Source organism: Taudactylus pleione, unplaced genomic scaffold, assembly GCF_031769625.1.
Source record: "Taudactylus pleione unplaced genomic scaffold, aTauple2 ptg001064l, whole genome shotgun sequence".
NCBI classification, from domain to species: domain Eukaryota; kingdom Metazoa; phylum Chordata; class Amphibia; order Anura; family Myobatrachidae; genus Taudactylus; species Taudactylus pleione.
In genome coordinates, this window is record NW_028285465.1 from 610,792 (window position 1) to 637,033 (window position 26,242).

The 26,242-nt window shown below is 44.1% G+C and overlaps 1 long non-coding RNA gene across 1 annotated transcript; it reads left to right on the forward strand.

The window, feature by feature from the left end:
- Nucleotides 1-14,066: 14,066 nt before the first annotated feature.
- Nucleotides 14,067-16,419, forward strand: LOC148453898 (uncharacterized). Its single transcript, XR_015874859.1, has 2 exons — nt 14,067-14,111; nt 16,241-16,419. It is a non-coding gene; the product is annotated as an uncharacterized LOC148453898 (long non-coding RNA).
- The last annotated feature ends 9,823 nt before the right edge of the window (nt 16,420-26,242 follow it).

Genomic DNA, 26,242 nt, shown 5'->3' on the forward strand with positions numbered 1-26,242 from the left:
TTAGGTCAGAGATGTAACTGGGAGAGGATTGGTAATGGCTTTGTAAGTGAGTGTGAGGAGCTTGAATTGGGTTCTGAAAGGAAAGGGCTTGTAGGAGAGGGGAGGCAGATGTAGTATGAAAGGAAAGGGCTTGTAGGAGAGGGGAGGCAGATGTAGTATGAAAGGGAAGGGCTTGTAGGAGAGGGGAGGCAGATGTGGTATGAAAGGAAAGGGCTTGTAGGAGAGGGGAGGCAGATGTGGTATGAAAGGGAAGGGCTTGTAGGAAAGGGGAGGCAGATGTAGTATGAAAGGGAAGGGCTTGTAGGAGAGGGGAGGCAGATGTAGTATGAAAGGAAAGGGCTTGTAGGAGAGGGGAGGCAGATGTAGTATGAAAGGGAAGGGCTTGTAGGAGAGGGGAGGCAGATGTAGTATGAAAGGAAAGGGCTTGTAGGAGAGGGGAGGCAGATGTAGTATGAAAGGAAAGGGCTTGTAGGAGAGGGGAGGCAGATGTAGTATGAAAGGAAAGGGCTTGTAGGAGAAAGGAGGCAGATGTAGTATGAAAGGGAAGGGCTTGTAGGAGAGGGGAGGCAGATGTAGTATGAAAGGAAAGGGCTTGTAGGAGGGGAGGCAGATGTAGTATGAAAGGAAAGGGCTTGTAGGAGAGGGGAGGCAGATGTAGTATGAAAGGGAAGGGCTTGTAGGAGAGGGGAGGCAGATGTAGTATGAAAGGAAAGGGCTTGTAGGATAGGGGAGGCAGATGTAGTATGAAAGGGAAGGGCTTGTAGGAGAGGGGAGGCAGATGTAGTATGAAAGGAAAGGGCTTGTAGGAGAGGGGAGGCAGATGTAGTATGAAAGGGAAGGGCTTGTAGGAGAGGGGAGGCAGATGTAGTATGAAAGGGAAGGGCTTGTAGGAGAGGGGAGGCAGATGTAATATGAAAGGAAAGGGCTTGTAGGAGAGGGGAGGCAGATGTAGTATGAAAGGGAAGGGCTTGTAGGAGAGGGGAGGCAGATGTAGTATGAAAGGAAAGGGCTTGTAGGAGAGGGGAGGCAGATGTAGTATGAGAGGAAGGGCTTGTAGGAGAGGGGAGGCAGATGTAGTATGAAAGGAAAGGGCTTGTAGGAGAGGGGAGGCAGATGTAGTATGAAAGGGAAGGGCTTGTAGGAGAGGGGAGGCAGATGTAGTATGAAAGGAAAGGGCTTGTAGGAGAGGGGAAGGAGATGTAGTATGAAGGGAAGGGCTTGTAGGAGAGGGGAGGCAGATGTAGTATGAAAGGAAAGGGCTTGTAGGAGAGGGGAGGCAGATGTAGTATATTTGGAGAGGAAGATGAGCTGGGCAGCAGCATTGAGGACAGATTGCAGAGGAGAGAGATAGGAGTTAGGCAGGTCAGATAGGAGGAGGTTAATAATATACTAACAACACTAACAATCCGCATCTCTACCCCATCTCTGTGTTATTGTGCGCTATACACACACCTGACATACACCTGCAGCTAATGCTGTATTTCAGCTGGAAGCATTTTGAGATAATTCTGGAACAACAAATGCATGAAATAAGCTTTTTCTGTGTCCTCTTTATGTACATTCTGCGCACATATGCGGCCAACTATAAATGATCCCCCTACATGTGTAATTGGGCATAAGTAGTAATCACCTGGCCCGTAACAAAGTTTGAGGGGGCTACTAAGACCCTCTATTCTGTTTTTTTGAAAATTCATGGGACTGGTGCAGAACTGAAAGCTAAGATGGGCCCCTGCCCTATATGTACATTCCTTACAAAAACTTTCTTTATGATATACAGCATCTGGAGAACCACAAGTAACACAAGCCCTTTCCAGAGAGTAAATGTGGATTACACACTTGTGCTTGTATTGCAGAGAGTGATTATTCCTTCATTACATTTTCAGGTCTACAATGAAACCGTTCGGGATCTGCTAAGACCGTCCTCTGGATGTCTGAACCTTAGAGAGGATCCCTACGGTAACACCAGGATAGAAGGGATTGCAGAGTTCTTCCCCAGCAGTCCTGAGGAGGTGACTATCATTAGTCTGTGCTACCCTTATGCAGCATCCATGCTCCACCACTAGTCATCCCTGTCTATATTATTATTATTATCATCTTTTATTTATAAGGCACCACAAGGGTTCTGCAGCACTGAACAAGGGGGATACATATGACAATAGGTTATATAAGTACAGACTAATACAAACAGGTTTGCTGTCTGTAAAGAACCTATTAATGTGTGAATGAATAAGCAGAGCCCATTACTATGTGGTCGCTGGTGTAGTGACCCTGCTGTAGCTATAACACACGGGCAAGTGTAACTTTATGAGTTGTTTTGTGTAACTATATTACTTTCTTTTCAGGCCATCGCATTACTGATGAAAGGGAATAAGCGCCGCTCTAAGGCAGCCACAGCTGCCAATAAGAACTCATCCCGCTCCCATGCTGTTGTACAAGTCACCGTAAAGCAGACGAGCAGTGATGGAGTGTGCACGGGCCGGCTGTACATGGTAGACCTGGCGGGATCAGAGCGAGCATGCCAGGTATCACTTGTATTTTACATCTCATTATCATTTCTTTGTATTTCCCCTGCAATGCCAAAGGGGTAAATATGGTAAGAGTTTGCTATCCTTCTGCAGTGTTCATGCTTCACCACTAGTCGTCAGGGGGAGTCTGCACTTTGGTGTCACCCCTTGGCGGGTGACACCCGGGTGCGGCCCGCACCCCCCTTGTGACGCCACTAAGTACTCCCTAAAAGAGGTCTTTCTCCCCTTAGAGCGGTGATTCCCAATCTGTTACTGCCCACCACCCCCTTTGTTACATACATTTATGTCAGTGACCCCACCCACTAAGACCTTACTCTTATCAAAGTATATAAATTATTGACTATAGTAATTTTTTAATTAATAACATAATCTAGTATTAAATTAATGATACTAATAATGGAATTACATATTTTTTAAGTAGCTTGGGGTAAATTACATGCAGTAAGAAAAGCATTTCAGCCAATATCACTAACTAAAACTAAGGTGAAAGGGAGTCACTGTCTTAGGACACAAATGAAGTATATTGTGTAATTAGTTTTATCATACAATAGTTTATGTGTTTATACCACATCCATACTGTGACTGAAGCCAGATGTGTTCTCATTATCTTTTCTGTTTCAATATCAGACTAAGAACACTGGCCAAACCCTGAGAGAAAGTGGCTATATAAACCGCTCGCTTCTGGCCCTAAGGATCTGCATTATGGCGCTACGCAAGAGACCAGGCGGCCATATCAATTATCGGGACAGCAAATTGACCTGGCTGCTAAAGGTATGTTATTACTATGAGATTTCCTACATACATATGACAATACAACTGTACCTGATGTCAGGAGAGAGAAGGGCCCTGTGTACAGTCTCCATGCCGGCCTCCCCCTTCTCTTACAGGCACATGCACTAATTATACTCTGACACTGCACTTTCTCTACTGGGCATGTGCAGGACTTTGGAAATATGGCACCCATGTCATTCTCTCGGTGTCTACATTAGTGATTACAGTATAGGTAATGGGTGCAGGGTGTGGACATGTGCACCGTATACCCTGCACCCATTATAGACACACCCCGGGGTGTATTTATAATGGGTACAGGGTGTGTAGTTCAGGGGGTCCTGCACCGCACACCCTGCACCCATATTTTTTTATTTATACTTACCATTCCCACTGAGTAGCGCTACACAAAATGCTTTGAAAATAACCGCTGCTGCCTTTTTCCTGGTGTTTTTTGCATGTGCAGTAGGAAGTCACCAGGAAAATGGCTGTCGCACCATTTTCCCGATGACTTACGCATGCGTAGTAGACTCCGGGCATACCTACTGCTGCTGTCAGTTCACTGATGGCAGCTGATGAGAGAGAAGGGGGCTATGGAGAGAGGAGGGGGTCCATGCTCACTCCGCATCTGGGGCCCCCTCCTCTTCCCCCGGCTGCTGTCAGAGAACTATCTCTTAATACACCCCTGGATACACCCATGGCTGATGTATAAGTAGCATTAGTCACCTCTTAGATATCTTGTTGGGATACAAGCATTAAGGAATATGAATGTGAGTTATCAAATAGGGCCATGTGGTATAGTGTATGGGGGTGTGGCCACAGCTTATTGTAAATGCTGAGGTCCTGTGTACAGGGAATGTGGCCACAGCATCTATGCCTGAACCCCAGTCATCAGGAATATTGTTCATAAAACATCATTGCTTTGTGTTATCTCAGACAATGGCTGCAATCAACCATGATATTAGTATTTAGTGCAATCATTTGTTTCTCACAAACATAGTATAAAACAATAGTAGTAGATCTATAAGCTGCTCATTACAATGTACAAGGATTACTCAGTGATCTCTCCTATAACCAGAGCTTTCTCTATCACAGGGCGCACTGAGTGGCAGGAGCAGAATGGTGATGATCACACACATCAGCCCTGCGGATGCTGCCTATGAAGACTCTCGCAGCACACTCACCTACGGGAGCAAGGCCAAGCACATCAAAACACTGGTGAGCAGCCCCAAGGGGTAACGGCATATTTATCTATGTTACTGGATAAAACTGTGGTTCAATAAAGGATTTATTATTAAATAAAACAAATATTATGAACATTCAAAATCAGTTTTATTAGAAGATTGGTTGGAATGTGATCATTTACTTTCTATTGGAAATTCAGCTACCGATTAAAATATGTTAAAAATATCTACTACAGGCTCAATGAGTCATAAAAGCTATACCTGGGGTATTACATGTCTGTGTGAGGGCATGTAGGTTACCCATCCATAATCTACTGTCTCCCTGTGTACTCTGAGTGTACCGGTGCCCAGTAACTAACTCTCTGCTGTTTACCCTTCTCCTGCAGGTGGAGAGGAACCGTGTTTGTGCCCCCCACAAAATCCCTGAGGCTACAAGAGACGACAAAGTGCAGCTGAAAGACACTCGTCCTCCAGGTATTTTTGTATCTTATAATGAAAAGATTAAGAGGTCGGTTTATCATAGTTGTGCACTAACAATCTGCATCACCCACTTATCGCAGCAATACAGATTGTAGTTACACCACAAGTTACCATGCTGGGAGGTGGGAGGTATGTTCATATGCTGGTCATTACAGTTACAGATTAGGCAAAGGAAGCAACTGACCCAGGAACAATAGGAACAAATAGGGGTTTACACTTCCAATCTATAATCCATTGACTAACTAAAGCAAAACATATACCAGACATAGTAGTAACTGTACTATTTCTATATTCTTTTCTACAGAGCCAGCCCATAAGAACCATAAGGACAAAGCCCCCAGTTCCAGTAACACTGGTCCTATGAGACGCTCTGAGTAAGTACCTTGTGCAGATATTACATGAACAATATGTAACAATGTGATTTAAGGATAGAAATATAAAGTGATGATAATTAGTGTAATTTATAGATAAGAATAGATTGTTATGAAGTATTTTTTTTAGCTATTACTATATAAATGTTATACACCATAATATGTAGCTACAGGTAGATTATTATATTATACTAACCTTAGCTATTGTTACATTCTCTTGGAGTCCTTTAGGTGCAAATGTGTTTGTTTTCTCTTTTTAGGGCTTTGCTGCTTAAATTGTCATCTGTGTTCCCAAGAATAGACCTGGTAGTACCTGAGACCATGGTCCCTATGCCAGAGAAACACCTGGCAGTACCTGAGGCTGTGGTCCCTATGCCAGATAAACACCTGGCAGTACCTGAGGCCATGGTCCCTATGCCAGATAAACACCTGGCAGTACCTGAGGCTGTGGTCCCTATGCCAGATAAACACCTGGCAGTACCTGAGGCTGTGGTCCCTATGCCAGATAAACACCTGGCAGTACCTGAGGCCATTGTCCCTATGCCAGAAAAACACCTGGCAGTACCTGAGGCCATGGTCCCTATGCCAGATAAACACCTGGCAGTACCTGAGGCCATGGTCCCTATCCCAAGAAAACACCTGGCAGTACCAGAGGCTGTGGTCCCTATGCCAAGAAAACACCTGGCAGTACCTGAGGCCATGGTCCTCATGCCAAAAAAACACCTGGCAGAACCTGAGGCCATGGTCCCCATGCCAAAAAAACACCTGGCAGTACCTGAGGCTGTGGTGCTTATGCCAAGAAAACACCTGGCAATACCTGAGGTAAGTGCTTTCAGTGTGATTGTGGTTACTTACCTTTTCCTTATGTCCTAGTATTTGTATATCTCTTTGTCATACAATGTAATGCTTATTACACTGACATTTACATCTTATATTACTCCACAAGTGTCACAATTTATACACAATATGAGAAAAATAGGTTTCTTGTAATACAAATGATCTTGCAAAAACATAGGCCCTCATTCAGAGCCACTCGCCATTTGCGGTCGTTCCTTCTAAAACAAGGGGTGGCTATTCAAATGAACCGTTCGCTAATTGCGGTCTGTTCACGCCTCTAAGTCTGAACGAGCTAGCAAAACTTGCAGTTGTAATTTTGAAAAATACGCCCCCTGGCCGCTCGCATCCTACGTCATGTCCGCTATTTATTAGATTAATCGAGTACATCGAACAGCGTATGAACTGCTCGCTATTATTGTGGCTGGTTTTTTCAACCGCTATTTTGCGAGCAGTTCGGAGTAAAAAGAAACCAAGTGACGTGGTCAATGACGCTGCTGTATTAATTATGCACTCCCTTAAAACGCCTGTTTTGACCTTTAAGCACGCCTGCGATCTAATTCCACACCCCTGTTTTCAAGCACCTTCCCCTGTAACCACCCACATACGCCTCCCTCTGTCACTCAAAATAGCAGGCATTCGCTATATAGCGAACAAACGATTTTCGGCCGCATTGACTGGTTCGCGCATGCGTATTAAAATCCGTACGCATGCGCAGATGTGCGAACATCGGTCAGAACGAACGAGCGGCTGCTTACGAGCGGCTCTGAATCAGGGCCATAGTCCATTATAATTGTAAATTAAATAAAAGTAATTGGTAGTGGACAAGTCCATGACCATGATTCAATTCAAAGCAATGATGAGTAGCCACGGGAGGGAGCTCCCAGAGCTATTCCATTCAGCCTGATTTTTGGCCCGACTAAGGATTTCTTCTCGCACCCTCCTAGGGGTGTGAGGAGAAATCCAACAAAGTGCGCTAACAGCCTCGCAGCCGGAACTTTGGTAGAAGAATGCCAGTTCTCGCGACTAAACACCCATGTTTCCGAATTAACAGCTATTTTCCTAATTAACAACGCGCTGAATTGTATCGCGGCCAATAAGATAAGCTAAATGTATAAAACTAAGAAATGTGAACAAAGGCATGAAAAACCTCCAGATAAAACTAGTAAAACAAATTTATTCTAATTATGTATAATACATGTAGTCATCCATTGTAGTATTATAGAATTAAATACTGAAATTCTATTAGATATTCAGATGCCAATTAAAATATGTTACAAATATCTACTACAGGCTCAATCAGTCATAAAAGCTACACCTGTGGTATTACATGTCTGTGTGAGGACACGTATGTTACCCATCCATAATCTCCTTTCTCCCTCTGTACTCTGAGTGTGCCGGTGCCCAGTAACTAACTCTCTGCTGTCACCCTTCCTCCTGCAGGTGAAGGCGCACCATCTGAGTCTGGCCCACAAGATCCCTGACGGCGCCAGAAAAATCAATGTTCAACTGAGACTTGTCCACCAGGTATTCTTGTACCATGTAATTAAAAATTGAAGGGATTTGTTTATCATAGTTGTGGACTAACAATCTGCATCACAGCTTATTGCAGCAATACAAATTGTAGTTACCCCACAAGTTACCATGCTGAGGTGGCTGGGAGGTGTGTACATATGCTGGACTTTACAGTTGTACATATTTATCTATGTTACTGGGTATAACTGTGGTAGAACAAGGGATTTAGGGGCATATTTAATAAACTGAATTTTCTCTCTCCATACTTTTCACTTTCTATCGCATTTTCCTACTATATAAAGTTTGCTGCCGGGACAGCTGAAGCGATAATGGGCTGTCCCAGCAAATTGTTACTCACTACACCTCTGTTGGCTCCTTCTGCCGGACGTCGGGGCTCTTGTGCACATGCATATCCTGTAGGTCGTGCATGCGCAGTCCCGTCACTGCTCCGAAAAGGAGCAGTGAAGCCACTCGCAGGGACAACAGGTTTCGTATTAGCTGTCACCACGCTGGAGCAATGATGAATTTCTGCGGCAGCCGTGGTGTTAGAATGTTAATTATCGGGGTCGTTTGGACCCCAATAATTAACATCATGAATAGGCCCCTGTGTGAGGACATGTAGGTTACCCATCCATAATCCCCTGTCTCCCTGTATTCTCTGAGTGTGCTGGTGCCCAGTAACTAACTCTCTGCTGATTACCCTTCTCTTGCAGGTGGAGAGAAACCGTGTGTGTGCCCCCAACAAAATCCTTGAGGCTACAAGAGAAGACAAAGTGCAGCTGAAAGACCCTCATCCTCCAGGTATATTTTTATCTTATAATGAAAAGATTAAGAGGTCGGTTTATCATAGTTGAGGTCTAACAATCTGCATCATCACTTATCCCAGCAACAGATTGTAGTTACATGCTGGGAGGTTGGGAGGTATGTACATACGCTGGTCATTACAGCTACAGATTAGGCAAAGGAAGCAACTGACCCAGGAACAATAGAAACAAATAGGGGTTTACACTTCTAAACTATATTCCATTGACTAATACCCCTTTTATACCAGACCAAAAACCTGGGTTTTTGCTGGGTCTACCCGGGTCGCAGCTCAGTGTAAAAGGGTCCCTGAAGAATAACCCGGGGTAAGTAACCTGGCAATTCAACCCAGGTAACTACCAGGGTCAGACGCAGAATGGACCTGGCTAATGGTGCAGTGTAAACGGCGCAACCCGTGTTATGCGACCTGGGTCATGCCTAAAATGAGCTGATTGGTGGTTGTGGAGCAGTCACCTCCCACTTTTTATGATCTCACAAGTTTAGCAGGGCAGACCCAGGTTCAGTGTGAACGGGGCTGACCTGAAAGTAACCCAGATCGATGGTGCTGTGTAAACGGTGTCTGACCTGGGTTGGAACCATGTCTCAAAACCTAGGTCGGACCCGGGTATTTGGTGGAAAAGAGGTATTACTGAAGCAAAACATATACCAGACATAGTAGTAACTGTACTATTACTGTATTCTTTTCCAAAGAGCCAGCCCATAAGGACCATAAGGACAAAGCACCCAGTTCCAGTAACACTGGTCCTATGAGACACTCCGAGTAAGTACTTTGTGCAGATATCACATGAACAATGGAAATAGATTGTGATCTATGAAGTAGTTTTTTAGATATTACTATATAAATGTTAATCATAATACACCATAATATGTAGCTCTGGGTACATTATTATAATATACTAATCTTGCAAATGCGTCTGTTTTCTCTTTTTAGGGCTTTGCTGCATATATCACACCCTGTGGTCCCTATGCCAAAAAAACACCTGGCAGTACCTGAGGCTGTGGTCCCTATGCCAAGAAAACACCTGGCAGTACCTGAGGCTGTTCTCCCTAGGCCAAGAAAACACATGGCAGTACCTGAGGCCGTTGTCCCTCGGCCAAGAAAACACCTGGCAGTACCGGAGTACGTTGTCCCTCAGCCAAGAAAACACCTGGTAGTACCTGAGGCCATTGTCCCTCAGCCAAGAAAACACCTGACAATACCTGAGGCCATTGTCCCTAGGCCAAGAAAGCTCCTGGCAATACCTGAGGCCATTGTCCCTAGGCCAAGAAAGCTCCTGGCAGTACCTGAGGCCATTGTCCCTCAGCCAAGAAAACACCTGGCAATACCTGAGGTAAGTGCTCTCAGTGTCATTGTGGTTACTAACCTTTTCCTTATGTCCTAGTATGTAAATATCTCTTTGTCATACAATGTATTGCTTATTACACTGACATTTACATACACAATGCACAATATGAGAAAGGAAAAATAGGTTTCTTGTAATACAAATGATCTTGCAAAAACTGGAAATAGAGTTTGATATCTCACTCAACTGATCATATTGGTGAAACCATGCTGCACTGCAGGTGGGGCAAATTTAAAATGTGCAGAGATATTTAGATTTGGGATGGAGGTGTCCAAACTGACATGTAAATTGTGGCGTAATAATAAAGCTGTGCAGTATTTGTAGGCTACATTCAGAAGCAGCCAGTATTTACCCTGCATGCAAAAATTTTTTATGTATTTACTCCCCATGCATTGCAATATGGTTTGTCCAGGTTCACAGTTAAGTGCTATTTCTCACTCTATTCCCAAAGGTGAATCAGACCCTTAGTCCATAATTGTGAATGAAATAAAAATAATTGGTAGTGGACAAGTCCATGGCCACGATTCAATTCAAAGCAATCATTAATAGCCTCTGTATAAACGCCCCTGGCTACACCTGTGGTATTACATGTCTGTGTGAGGACATGTAGGTTACTTATCCATATGCTCCTTTCTCCCTGTGTACTCTGAGTGTGCCGGTGCCCAGTAACTAACTCTCTACTGTCCTCCCTTTCTCCTGCAGGTGAAGGCGCACCATCTGAGTCTGGCCCACAAGATCCCTGAAGGTGCCAGAGCAATCAATGTTCAGCTGAGACTCGTCCTCCAGGTATTTTTGTACCATGTAATTAAAAGTTTAAGGGGTCTGTTTATCATAGTTGTTGACTAACAATCTGCATCACAGCTTATCGCAGCAATACAAATTGTATTTACCACACAAGTTACCATCCTGTGACAGTTGGGACGAGTGTACATATGCTGGTCTTTACAGCTGTGCAATATTTAAAAAAAATAAAAAAGGCTGCCTTGGGGTATGCTGTTATGGAGTGGCGTATATGGCATAGGCCTGGAATGCAGATTAGGCAAAGGAAGTGACTGATCTGGGAACAATAGGAACAAATAGAGGTTTATACTTACTAACTATGGAGCTGATTCAGAGCTGCTCGCTAGATGCGATCGCTCGCATGATGTGTATGCAGATTGCGTAGGCAGTACTATCACACAGCAATGCATTAGCACGCCCAATATTTCTTAGAGAGCGATCACATAGTGTATGTAGACACCCACCAGCCTGTCTTAAGATGCCCACTTGTGCACGTCATGTCCAGGAAGTGTATGCAACCATCGGTACATCGGGTAACATCGGATGCGATCGCAGTGCTTGAGATTGACCATACCCTGCCGCAAGCACTGTGAGCACTTCAGTGTAAAAACAAGCCAGGTGACGTGTACTTTGATGCTTTCTTATAATTATGCACACCTCTAACACGCCATTGAGATGCTCAGGAACGCCTGCGTTTGCACTTCCACTCCCCCGTTTTTAATGGCCAGCCCGTTACCACCTACAAATGGCTTCTCCTGTCACTCTCTCTGCTGTGCTGTCTATGCGCAGTGAGCGAACACATTGTGAACTTTCGCTAAGGTTTGCGCACACTGCATACACACTGCATACCATCGGCAGCAGCGAGCGTTTGCATCTTAGCGAGCGGGGGTGAATGAGCTCCTATAATCCATTGACTAACTGATGCAAATCATATACCAGCCATAATAGTAACTGTATTATTTCCGTATTCTTTTCCATAGGACCGTACTAGAAGGACAAGCAGCTCAGTTCCAGGGACATTGTTCTTATGAGATGCACGTAAGTACTTTGTGCTAATATCGCATGAACAACATGTAACAATGGGAATTATGGCTAAAAATTTCACATAATGACAAATAGTGTCATTTATAGATAAGAATCGATTATTCTGAAATATTTATAGCTAGTTATAGTTAAATGTTCATCATATACCATAACAAGGCCGTAACTAGGGTGGTGCGGCTGCTGCCTCTGCACAGAGTGCAACATGCCCTGAGGCAGGAACCTGACGCAATCTCTATATGCCACTGGGCACCCACTGCTATGTATTAGTAGCTGTGCACCCGGCTACATTACTGTAGCTGCAGCCCTGCCTGTCACTCTCAGGTTGCTCTGCCTCCTGATCCATCTGCAGGGATGGGAGAGATGTCATGACGTCTCTCCTCAGCTCCAAGAGAAGCTGTCTGTTGGAAGTTGGAGCATGGGAGTGCAGGAGAGGGCGGCAGCGGCAGGCAGCGCGACAGGTCCGGCACCAGTATCCTACATAGAAGGGCCCAGTGTGAGTGTCACTTTGACACACTGGACTCCAGTGCACAGTCACAGCAGGTAAATAGGTTACACATATCAAAGTACCCTCATACTGACTACTGACAGTTACACCATTTTAACTATAGTAAAAGCTAATAAAACAAATATATAGTATGTATGCAGCAGTTTCAGGGACTCACTGGAACCTCATATATTATACTATATTACTTTACACCATGGGGATATATTTCATCTACACAACAGATTTCATGTCAGTAATATAATGTAAGGACACTACTGCCAGCCTCTACTATTAGGAAATGGTGTCCTACAGAGAATAATATATTGTGTTCTTCCATCTATGAGCCTAATTCACTGCAGATCGCAATACTGCGTACACACACAGTTCAACTGCGATAACAAGATAATCTACCGCGATCACAATGCAAACTCAGCACTATATAAGGACGCCCACTTTACCATACGCACATCCATAATACTCAGCACTACATAAAGACACCCACTTTACCATACGCACATCCATAATACTCAGCACTACATAAAGACACCCACTTTACCATACGCACATCCATAATACTCAGCACTACATAAGGATGCCCACTTTACCATACGCACATCCATAATACTCAGCACTACATAAAGACGCCCACTTTACCATACACACATCCATAATACTCAGCATTACATAAGGACGCCCACTTTACAATACACACATCCATAATACTCAGCACTACATAAGGTGCCCACTTTACCATATACACATCCATAATACTCAGCACTACATAAGGATGCCCACTTTACCATACCAACATCCATAATACTCAGCACTACATAAGGTACCCACTTTACCATATACACATCCATAATACTCAGCACTACATAAGGATGCCCACTTTACCATACACACATCCATAATACTCAGCACTACATAAAGACACCCACTTTACCATATACACTTCCATAATACTCAGCACTACGTAAGGGCGCCCACTTTACCATACGCACATCCATAATACTCAGCACTACATAAGGGCAACCACTTTACCATACGCACATCCATGATACTCAGCAGAATAGCAAAACCATCGGTACAATCGAGTACCATCGGACCCATACAAACACTTGCACAAGCCCTGACCTTACCCCAGAAATTGCTAACAGCCAAGCACACTATGAGGCCTCAGGCTGTGTATGGCTTCGCAGTGACTCATTTATACATGCACTTGAAACGGTGTGCAAATGCGCTGGCACGCCTGACCACCCCCCATCACCACCCACAAACAGCACTTCCTGTCAGTCACTCTGTGATGGTCTGCATAGCCTCTGCGAATGCAGTGTCTGGCTCGCGCACTGCGATGCGTACGCATGTGCAGAACGCAACAATTGGCCAATTGCAGGTGTATTAGCAACTGAGATCCAAGCTGAATCAGGCCCTATGTACCGTACATACCTTCCAGCTATTATACACACAGAATGGGGACAAACAATATTAACAGCCAAGAGCCCCAGGACCAGACTGGTACAGTATCATTTGCCATGGCCCCTCCAGTGTTGCAAACTAACAGTAATATGAAATGATGACATGGTGGAGGGGCCACTGATGCTCCTTCTCACACAGGACACCACAATGTCTATTTACTGCTCTGCCATAATATCTAGTTATGGATTTCACTCATATACTAATCTTTGCATCTCAGTAACTATCATAGAGCACAATACATTTTACTTACAATGTCACTGTAATATATTTATATTTCTGTATAATAATATAGAATAACTGATGAGTATAAAATGAGGAGGACAATGTCCCAATGACGTGAATCAGCCTCATTAAGTTGTATAATGTTCTCATGGAGTCATTTAGGTACTATGGTGTCTGTTTTCTCTTTTAGGGGTTTGCGGCCCCGTGATCTCTATGCCAAGAAAACATCTGGCAATGCCAAGGAAACATCTGGCAATACCGTAAGTGCTTTCAGTGTAATTGTGGCTACTTTCACTTTCCTTATGACCTAGTATTTATACAACCCATATACAAGCTGGCACTCGGGATCTGGTGGTCAGAATCCTGACAACGAGATCCGGGCAGGGATAGGATACTGACACCTGTCGATAAGTATCCTAACCCTACCACTAGCCCTCCCCCCTAGTGCCTAACCCTAACCGTCCCCGGAGTGCCTATCCCTAACACCCCCCCCTAGTGCCTATCCCTAACCCTCCCCCCTAGTGTCTAAACCTAGCCCTCCCCCGAGTACCTATCCCTAACCCTCCCCCCCTAGTGCATAAACCCTAACCCTCCCCCTAGTGCTTAACCCTAACCTTCCCCCTAGTGCCAGCCTAACCCCTAACCCCCCTTAGTGCCTAACCCTAACCCCACTACTTACCATAGGTATGCCGGCATCGGGATTCTGAGCCCTGGCACCCCGACTGCCAGGATTTAAACTACATCCCATTTATACATCTCTTTGTCTTACCAATATATTTCTTATTACACTGCTCCTGTATTTCAATTTAATTAATACTGCCCTTGATGATTTGAGAGTAGTTACCCTCCCCAAATCCTTACCCTCTTCATGTCACCCCCTTGTGCCACTACTTCAATCTTTTCCCTTTTGAATGTAAGCTCTCACTAACAGGGCCCTCCTTCCTTTTGGCTACTATACTAAGAAGAGTCCATTCTGGTCAGTACTATGCAGGACCCCTTCATTTAAAAAATCTCAGTCACATATATATTGCTGATATTACTTTCTCCATAACTGTATCTATATTAGCATGTGCATTGCAATTACAGTATTCTAAGAAGACCCCAATCTGGTGGTCAGTATACTAAGAAGACCCCAATCTGGTGGCCAGTATACTAAGCAGACCCCAATCTGGTGGCGATTATACTAAGCAGACCCCAATCTGGTGGCCAGTATACTAAGAAGACCCCAATCTGATGGTCAGTATACTAAGAAGACCCCAATCTGGTAGTCTGTATACTAAGAAGACCCCAATCTGGTAGTCAGTATACTAAGAAGACCCCAATCTGGTGGCCAGTATACTAAGCAGACCCCAATCTGGTGGCTAGCATATAAATCAAATACTCAATTAGGTATGTGTTGTATAAAACAGTCCCATAATCTGATGGCTAGTGTATGGCAGATATCCAATTTAATAGTTTGTGCATTAAACAGGTGTCAAAGATGGGTTATTAATTTATCATCTACACTTTATTCAGGTTCATCAATGGGGGTGGGGTGGGACAATAAGACTAGAGGCTTTGTAGATATCATTTGACCCTGCATCTGTATATGATATTGGTTATACCAACATTGTGCTGTATTTTTCCCATTCCTGTCAATGGACATTCCAGTGGCCCATTTGTTGCAATGGAGTTGTGTGCTGCACATAGAAACTCTATTGAAATCAATAGGAATTGACAGGAATGGAGCCTCATAGCATTGCTAATTATTATTATTTTTCCCATGTTAGCAGAGATTCATTTAATCTGTACTGATGTTTGGTTATAGCAAAGAATCCCCATGACTCCCCTCACAGCCTACCAATCACAACAGCTAGTGTAGGAAACCACTTGTAATTGGCTAAGCAGCCAGCTCATAGTCATTCTGCAGAGAAAGTCTGAGCGGAACTGTTTGTGTCTTCCATTGTTATTTTATTTCTTGTGGATTACACATTAGGAAGAGTACCAATACATTACAAGAAGAAAAAAAATAATGTGACTACCAATTAAAAAGATTTTCCTGTAAATAAAAATATTTACAATGTATTTTCCTTAAAAATTAAGAAGATCCCATTAAATTACAAATTAAAATATTTTCTTATGGATTCAATATACTGTATAACACAATCCCATTGGATTACAAATTAAAATTTGGGATAAAAATTACTTTTATTTTTACATGACTGACACTATGATTGCTTACACTTTGTCATTACACACTTTTCATTAGAATACTTTGGGAAATTGTATTTTGGTTACAATTTCTCTGTCATTGCTGTTATACTTAGAGTATTCTCACTATTGTTAAAACAGAAATGTTTAATTCTTCCTATGAATTGATGATGTGAAACTTTCATTTAATTCCCTTTAGATCAAGACTACAGCTCGTTGTAGCGCACGTTCTGTCATCCATCTGGAATGTGCCCATAGAAGGTGATGAAAAGATCCGCTTGGGCCGAGGCCATCACCTTGTTGCATTGTCCAATAACACCATTGGCCACTTATCAAATTAACATCTTACCAATTAAATAAACATCATTGGTGATTTTAGTGGTTTAAATTCATTACATTTCATAACTGAATTTTATTATATACTTATTTTATTGTATTCCTTTTGTAACATTATTCTTAGGTCTCATAAGGTTTATGTTAGGGCAGTAGCAGTAGCATTAGAGAGATGATAAGACCTTTACAACTTGAGTTCACCTTTAGCAAGCTGCCTTTCCCTTACAGCAAGACGTGCTTAAGCCCTGGGGATGGTCTTCATTTCCCACCCTACAAACACACTAATATATAGTAAGTTTTTGCAGGGACGGATTCTAGGCAGGGTGGACAGGGCGGTCACCCAGGGCTCCCCGCAGATTGCGGGCCCCCACACTATACCAAGCATTGCCCTGAACTGGGCCACTCTGGACCGGTATACACTACCTTTCCGGTTTGTTTTGGCTTGTTACTTGAGTTGAGACTGACGAAGAAAACTTTGTCTCCGCCTCTTCATTGGGTGGCCCATCCGTGGCTGCCTATCAAAGCCTCGCCCCCTCACTGGCACATTGCTGCGATTTGGGGGTTTATGTGTGGGGGCTGGGCTTGATGCCGTGACATGCCCGTCCCCATGAGAAACTTGATGCTGGAACTGAAGCCTAAAACAAAAACAGGTAGTGTGACACTACTATTGTCAGTGTGTGTGTGCTCGTGCTCTCTCCCTTTGTCTCTCTCCCTCATTCTCCTTTCCTGTCTCTAAGGGTAATTTTATTGGTAGGGGGCCTCACAAGTTCGTTGCCCTGGGGACCCCACAAGCTGTAATCCGGCGCTGAGTTTTTGGACTGTGGGAGGGGAATGTAGTCACCATCCTGGAGTACACATTGCCGCTGCTCAGAATCCCGGCACCAGAATCCAGACAGGAGTCAGAATCGGGCTTAGGTTTATGTACTAAGGGGAGGGTAAGGGATAGTTAGGGTTAGGCTGTGGGGGGCAGAGTTGGGGTTAGGCTGCGGGGGAGAGGGTTGGGGTTAGGCTGCGGTGGGGGGAGGGTTGGGGTTTAACTTTGGGAAAGTTAGGGTTAAGCTACAGGCAAGGTGGGTTAGGAGACATACCTACATGGGTCAGGATTTCCACTGTCAGGATTACAGCGCCGGGATTCTGAATGTCGGCATTGCATGTGCTGGGATTGTGTACCCGACCTGTGGGAGGAAACAAGGCACCTGGGGGAACCACACAAAGATGAGGAGGAAGATGGGGGAGAAAGTTGCAGCATTGATTTGGTAAGTGGAAACACAAGACATGCACCATGCAGACTCTTCAACAGTAACGTTGGCATTATTTTTTACTTATTAAAGTCATCCTGCCATGGCACTGCCCCCACACTGTTATAGTATGTTAGGTATCCCTTACTGGCCACAGTGATCGGGACACAGCAACAGCTGGAAGGAGATGGGGTGCAATTGGCTGGACACCACAGTAGCCGTGGCTTGATGCATGCGCAGTGTGAATCAGAAGCATGCACGGTTTATTGATAATCGCTCAACTGTGAAAACATCGGCTTAGTGTACAACTCCGAACCAGGCCCCAAATACCCTGTGGCGTGTGACATGTTATGTGACATGATATTCTCTCTCTGATAGGTGGCTGTCACTGATATATGTATATACTGATTTGTTTTTATGTGAGTGCATCTATTAAAGATATATTTTTCCTTTTAAAAACCAGTATCATGCTATATACTGTACGTTTTTTTTGTTTATCGCACACATCCCATATGGAATGCTGTTATGGAGAAAAGTGTGAAAGAATCATTGGACATACGCTTGAAACCAGTGGTCGAAGTGGGAATTTTGAAGTGGGGGTATGGAAAAACTAAGGCTGTACTTATGCGCGTGTCGTAAAATGGGGGATGGCCACTCATCAGTGTAGTGTACCCTACCGTAGTACCCTTTATACACATTATGCTACACAATAGTAGTGCCCCTTTTACAATGCCCACAGTAGTAGCGTCCCTATACAATGCGCACAATAGTAGTGCTCCTTATGCAATGCCCACAGTAGTTGTGCAACCATGCAATGCCCACAGTAGTGCAACCATGCAATGCCCACAGTAGTAATGCAACCATGCAATGCCCACAGTAGTTGTGCCCCCTATACAATGCCCACAGTAGTGCCCCTTATACAATGCCCACAGTAGTAGTGCCCCTATGCAATGCCCGTAGTAGTAGTACCCCTTATAGAATGCCCACATTAGTTGTGCCACTTATACAATGCCCACAGACTGCATTGTATAAGGGGCACTAGTACTGTGGGAACTTTCACATTAGCACATGCACACAGTGCAATAACTTTGTAATAACTGGGTAGCAGTGCTGAGGGTGTGGTGGGTGCCCTGTCATTATTCTATTCTGTCCAGCAAGGAACACCGGACACCATCATAACAGCCACAATTTGCCTGTGTGTGCACTGCAGCATTCACTCAGCTCAGCAGCAGTGACCCAGGGCAGAGACCCAAGCGGGAGCGTGTATCGTGAATGACATTGAGGGTACAAACTAGACGATGTGCCCGATAGCTCATCCGATCTGCCCGGATCGGTAGAGATATCATCTAGTGCAGTGGTAGCCAAACTCGGTCCTCAAGAGCTACCAACAGTTCACCTGTGCACCAGATAGGTGGTCTGGAAAACTTGAAGTCACTACACACTAACACATTTGAAAAGATCCACAGGTGGAGCTAATTATTACACTTGTGATTCTGTGAGGAGACATGGAAAACATGCAGTTGGTAGCTCTTGAGGACCAGGGTTGGCTACCCGTGGTCTAGTGTGTACCCGGCATAAGATACATAGTCTGAGCAGAGAGCGAGCCTTTCTGTTACTGAAGGAGGACCAGGGTGCTGTCGCCATGATTTCTACAGTAGGGCTAGGGGAGACAGGGAGAGAGAGACAATGAGGAGACAGATGTGGGGGAGAGAGACATGGAGCAGAAAGAAACACGAAGGGGAGAGAAAGACATGGAGGTGGAGAGAGAATCATGGGGGTGGAAGAGCAAGACATGAGGGACAGAGAGAGAGATGAGAGTAAAGGGAGAGAGATACAATGGAGGTAGAGAGAGACTGGGGGGCAGAGAGGAAAAAAACTACAATAGCTAGTAACCCCGGTGGGTTCAAATATGCCTTCCCACAAACATGTAACTCAGACCTCCCCACAGGCATGCATGTAAACACAGGACCTCCACACATAACACAAACTTACATGTCTCTGAAACCCCCCCAAAGCAGTATCATCGGCCCACACTCTCCATGTCTGTGCCCTCCCCCACATAACAGTATCAACAGCCTCCTCTCTCCATAGTTCTCTGCCCCCTTCCCCCCTCCAGCTCTTACCTGTATCTTGTGTGGCTGGGGCAGGTCCTGCTCCTGTAGTTCCGCGCTCTGGCTGGCTTGTCCTCCTCTGCAGCTGCTCAGGGCTCAGACAGGAAGTGAAAGTAAACAAACTTCCTGTCTAGCTGAGGCTGAGTACGGGGTCTCTGGCATGCTGCTGTGATCTCCTGTTATTTACTCCTGGCTGGCTCAGAGCGCAGAGTACGAGGAGGAGCCACACAGTAAGGTAAGGGCCATGCAGCTTTGGCTATAGAGGCTGTGCCACACCGCTGCACAGCCTAATTAATAGTGATCTCAAGCCCTAGCTTCTGCTGCAGCTCACGCATGCGCGTAGTCACAGCTCAGCCTCTGCGATGTCAGTGCCCCAACCACAGCCACGGCACTGTCACTGTGTGACAGCGGCCATGGCTGCTAATGATAGGGGCATCCAGTCTAGTGATGGTCAGACCCGCTTTCACGGTGGCTCAATCTGCCCCTGCTCACAGTGTGTCAGACCTTCCTTGCAGCTCCCTTTGCACTAGTAGGCTAACGCCGGTGACAAGTACTGCAGCTCCACTATCTTCCACTCGTGGCCATACTCCTCCCCCCGCAGCTGTACTCACGAGACCCGACCTTCTCCGCCGCGGCTGTGCTCCAGAGTACTGACACCCCCCCTTCCACTCACGCCAGTACTTCAGACCTGCACTCACAGAGGAGCTGTACTAGGGGATGTCCTACACTGACACTCTGACAGCCTGTGAGCAGTGTCAGTGTAGAAGGCGGGCAGAGACATGTAGCTCTCCAGCTCAGCGCTGCAGCCACTCATCTGCCCTCAGCTCAAAAAAAATGTTTAGTGCTCGAAGTGCCGGTATGCCATTCCGCTGTATACCGCCACACTTAGAGCACTGCTTGAAACCAAGAAGCCAATGTAAGGGCATTACCATACGGTGTTATTTCTTTCATATTAAAGGTGCATCTATTCTAATGTTTATCTTACACAGATATGGGAGCTGATGCACCTATTTCCAGCACTATTACTTACAGAGGGGCCTCTCACTGGGTGTCAGTGTGGAACACAGAATGAACTCTTAAATCCGCTTTAGTCAGAGGTTCCCAAACTCCACCATTACAGTCCAGGTTTTAAGGATATCTATGCTTAATCACAGGTGACTTAATTAGTACAGCAGTCAATTTGATTTAACCATCTGGGTTCAAGCATGGATATCCTTAAGACCTGGACTGTAATGGAGGAGTTGGGGAACCACTGTGCTACGTTATTACCCTATGAACATTTTTGCTTTTTACTTCCCTTAAGTTAACAATCAGAGGAGGAAAGAAAGAGAAAAAAAAGGAGACCTCTGGAGAAACTCGTCATTAGATGTCTCTAAGGGGCCCATTTATCAATGATCACATGGTCAGTGTGATCTGGGCGCGATATTAGTGCTCATGACCGCATTGCAGTAAGCGATCATACCGGCCAAGTGTATTAAAGAGCACCCGCAGGGACAGGGGCTCCGAGTGAAGTGACCAAGTCAGCGGCCATTCCTGTGCCAGGACTTCTGTGCATATATATAATACAATCTACAAACCACACGTGTGGTGGCGATTGAAGAGGGTGGGTAGGGATTCCCGGTAATTTTTGTGATGTGTAGCTTATAGGCTACAGCAGCACAACGCCATCTAATGATGGTGTTAGCGGTGGAAGCCAATCTCCGTAATGCTTCACATTCCAGATCTTGGTAAATCTGGCAGTATTGCACCTTTGAGGGTTGCGGCTACTGTCAGAAATAGAGGGATATCGGCAGCAGATATTGCAGATACATACAGAAACATGAACAAATTGTGCCTCTGTTACCTACATCCCAAAGATCATTCTTTACCCATCTGGCACAGCGAATATTACTGTATTGTATTCTTTAGTGAAAATTACACGTGTCACGTTTTTACGGCAGGCGTGTTCCTTTCAGTGTCGTGCAAAGTGAGTGCTGCTAATGGGAGCTCCAGAAATGACAGTCTGATGCCCTAATGACAGTCTGCTGCCCTAATGCTTCATTCACTGCTCTTCAGGACCAGCTCATGTCTTTTTGCCCTGAGAGATCCCATGTTCTAGGTGCAGTGCTGCTTCCTCCAGTTGCCATGGGATCTATCATCAATGGTGATGCATTATATTCTCTGCATGCCAGGTCTGGATTGAAAACAGCAGAGACTGGGAATGGACTTTTCTCTCCTTCTCTAGTAGATCAGCAGCATCTTTTGTTGCCATCAGAACAAAGTTGGTTCAATTCCCAACTCATTAAAGCGCACTCACCAGTTTCCTTTATTTGTAACCATCTCCTTGGCGCTAGCTCTATTAACTAAGCCCTAATTTTCCATTAGTATTACAAAATAATAATTTATTTATCTGTCATCTATTTAACACGTAAGTTGTTTGTAAGATCAGAAGGACAGAACCGTCCGTCCTTTTTGCTAATATGTGTTTCTTATGTTATACTACCATACGCATACGCATTGTAGGACAGGATTTTGTCTTATGCGTTTGCCTGTACCAATAATAGATTGTAAGCACAGGTTATATTTTCTTATGATTACTTCCTACTTATTGTATAGTGTAGGCTATATAAAGCAATATAAAGAGAACAAGATATTCCTTAATTGGGCACACATGGAACAATAATTTCTACTATTGGAGGAATTTAGCAATGGAGATATTGACAAAACTTAAAATACAGTATAACTGTTATTATTATATCAAAAATTGTAAAGTTGTCCACAAAATATAACAGTATGAATTCATATAAGGATCAAGAATATGACCCAAAAAATATGTAAAAAATAAAGAAATGAAACCACTATATATCTCTTGTATAATTATTTCTTGAAATGAGTATAGTAATATTCCATTAATGATGGTACATGTATTTTTCGGGTGTATGTAGAGCTGAGGACAAGTCGTATTTCTAATATTAAATAAATGTAAGATAAAGATAATATTCAGGGGTCTTATCCCTTAATCATCATTCCTGTCTTATATATCCAAATTAAGATTGTACAATAAATCTGAGAGATGTTTCAACCCAACAGGTATAATGTATTGATCTAATAGGTGCCGTATGTCTTAGGTGACCCAAATCGTTATCCAGATCCGATAAGTTGGTCAGGACATAGATATAATCCAGCAATATTGGTTATGATGTACAAACAATAACATAACACTCACTTAGGAATTGTAGCAAATTCCAGAGCATTCATATAATTCGGGGTGTAATGCATTACCCTATTAAATATCTTACACATAGATTATTCATGTTATTAAACTTAATAGCTTGGTCTGGACAGAAGCATAATGAAAAAATATATCAGGATGTATATGCGTAATGTTACAACACCTTATTTACTTAAGGACTATTGTAATTCCCACAGCATATGTGTGATAATTGGTGTGTGCACTGCAACAAAATCACCCCTTCTCAGGAGGCTTATCCATAGATACATTTTGTCTCAGACATTCTTCAGCTAGTGTAATAAAATCTATAAGGGACTTAAATAAATCCTACACATAAACCAATGGGATGCAGTCAGGAAGCCGACGGTCGCAATGTCGACCGCCGGCTTCCCAACTGTCAAATCCAGGCAAGGTACAAATGACAGGCATCAAAATCCCGACGCCAGTCATTAGACCTATGCCGGGAGCCCGACACTCGGTTTACAGATCGAAGGTAAGCCGGGTGCCGGGCGCGGACAGCCGTGGGGGGGAGGGTTAGGTTAGCTACACCTGTCATCAGCGTAGGTGCGCAGGGGTGCTGTGCTCCTGTCTGTCAAGGGGCTGCTGCCCAAAAAATAAATAAACAATTTTTTTTGTGTGCGTGTTCGCCACACCTGTCATCGGAGTAGGTGCGCAGGGGTGCAGTGCTCCTGTCTGTCAAGAGGCTGCTGCCCAAAAATAAAGAAACCATTTTTTTGTGTGCGTGTTCGCCACACCTGTCATCGGCTTAGGTGCGCAGGGGTTCTGTGCTCCTGTCTGTCAAGGGGCTGCTGCCCAAAAAATATATAAACAATTTTTTTTGTTTGTGGTTGTGTGCGTAGTCACATGATCGGAGAGCAGGATCCACATACCAGTCTTGTAGCTGCCGGCAGCAGGCATGATGACGATGCAAGGCCGTCAACGTCATCTATGAAGGCCGATGTACCAGGGCTTAAGTCAGGCCAAAAAGTCAGGCTAAAAAAATCTACTTTTACCCTGTTAAAGCAAAAAAAATTTAAAGCTAAGTCAGCTTTAGAGAAACAAAAAATTGGCAATATGCCATTCACTACACGAAGTGGCAAGGAAAGGATAAGGCATTGGCCTGTATTTATGACTGATGGTTCTAATGATAATTTAAGCCCCTCTGCTGGTAGGACAGGTAAAAAGAAAATTCAAATTGTTAAGATGAGAAAGACACCGGCACCAACTGTGTGCTCGGAAAAATCACAAATCCCCGAGGAGAGTCCAAGTGTGTCCGCGGTTGCCATGTGTGAGCCTAACCTTTCTAATACTGTACTTGAAGAGGATCCTCCGTCCACCATTTGTGCGCCATCTGACGTAGAAATCGAGGATGCTTCTGTGGAATCGCACGAGGAAGATGAGGAGGATATTTATCTAGTTGGCAATAACAACAAGGATGATGAGGATGTTGATGATGATGAGGATGTTGACTGTGTAAAAACTGTAAATCAGGCAACAGTTGTTGCCATGGTGGGAAAAATTTCATTGTTGGCTTGCCTGGGCAAAGGACCAAAAACTCCACATCTCATGTGTGGAACTATTTCCACCCATATCCGGACAACCTTTGCCAAGCCATTTGTAACCATTGCCAAGTAACAGTGAGTAGAGGTAAGAAGCTTAACCATCTTGGAACCTCCTCCCTGTTACGTCACTTGCAGCGCATTCATCAAATTGGAAAGGGTATTTCAAATTCTAAAACTTTGGGGACAAAGAAACCAAACAACAATCAGTCCAGTGTCACCTAGCTGCTCCCTTCTATCTGGATCCAAGCGCCTGCAATCTCTACCACCAACACATGCATCATCATCAACATCCTCATTTGTGATCAGAAGTAGTCCTGCATCCAAATTCATAAGCATGACTGACTCCTCTCCTTTCTGTGATAACTCAGAAGGATCCTGGAGTGCTACGCCTGTTGCTGCTGCTGGGGGTGGATTTTCATCCTAGAAAGGGACCAAGAAGACTACTACTAGCAGTAATTTAAAAAAAACAATTGACTATTAAACAATCCTTTGATAGAGGAAGTACTGTATAACAGCTGTGTTCACAACGGATCACTGACGCCATGATGGCTCTGCTAGTATTAGATGGTGAAATAATAATAAAATGAGGATGATAGTGTGGAGGAAGTGCAAAAGGAGGATGAGGGGGAAATTTGTGTCCTATCTGATGGTAATGAGGATGTTGATGATGAGGATATTGTTTGCGTAAATCAGGCACCAGTGGTAGCAGTTCTTGTTTATGATAAAAAGAAAGCCAGAAAAGCCACATCTTGGGTGTGGAATTATTTTAATCTAAATTCTGACAACAGTTGTTAAGGCATCTGTTCCATTTGTAAAGCGAAAGTTAGCAGAGGAAGGGACGTTAACCATCTAGGCACCTCAGCCCTGTTACATCATTTGCAGCGAGTTCATGCAACTTGTTTAATAAAGTTATAATTTTTAATTTAATAACAACAGTCCAGTATCAGCTACCAGCAGTTTGGACCAGCACATGCAATCTCCACCACCAACACCCTCATCATCAACCTCCTCCTTTATAATTTCAGGTAGACCTTCCAAAAAATGTTTTGTGGGGGCCCAAACAAACCAAGGAGTTCAGCCATGAAAGTGTCAGTCCTGGTGGCTAAAGTGCTTGGTTTGTTAAACTGTGCATGTCCATTTTAATATCCCACATAAGAGTGGGTGGGAGGGACTATTCCATCTTGCATCTCTTTTCTTTACATTTTGCATAATAGGGGCATTGCCGACTGACATTATTATAATTTATTAAACAGCCATCTAGTCTGCCACTGCTGTGTGGCAATGTTTCATAGATGTCCTACATTTTTTTAAACTGCGGTGCATTTGTGTCGCTGCTCTGTCGCTTACTTTGGCCAGCCAGCTCGCTGCAGTCTTTGACCTATATTGGTGAAAAATAGTGAGCTGTGAGTTGGTTAAAAATGCATGGAAATGCCTGAAATTTATTGTTATTAAGGTTAATAATACTGTAGGAACAAAAATAGGCCCACATTATGTGGTTTTAGCTGTTTATAGAATTTTGGGGAAAACATACAGATCCAAAACCGAAACCTAACAACAAAACACCAATAAAAAAAATCCAAAACCAGATCCAGATCCAAAACCAGGGGACACCCAGATCCAAAACCAAAACACGGGGGTCAGTGCACATCTCTAGTTTTAACACTTTTATCCAATTCAAAAGTTTGCCTTCAAGTGTGATACTTTTTATGCAGGGGCCATATAACTTACGTATCCGTTATAATTTTA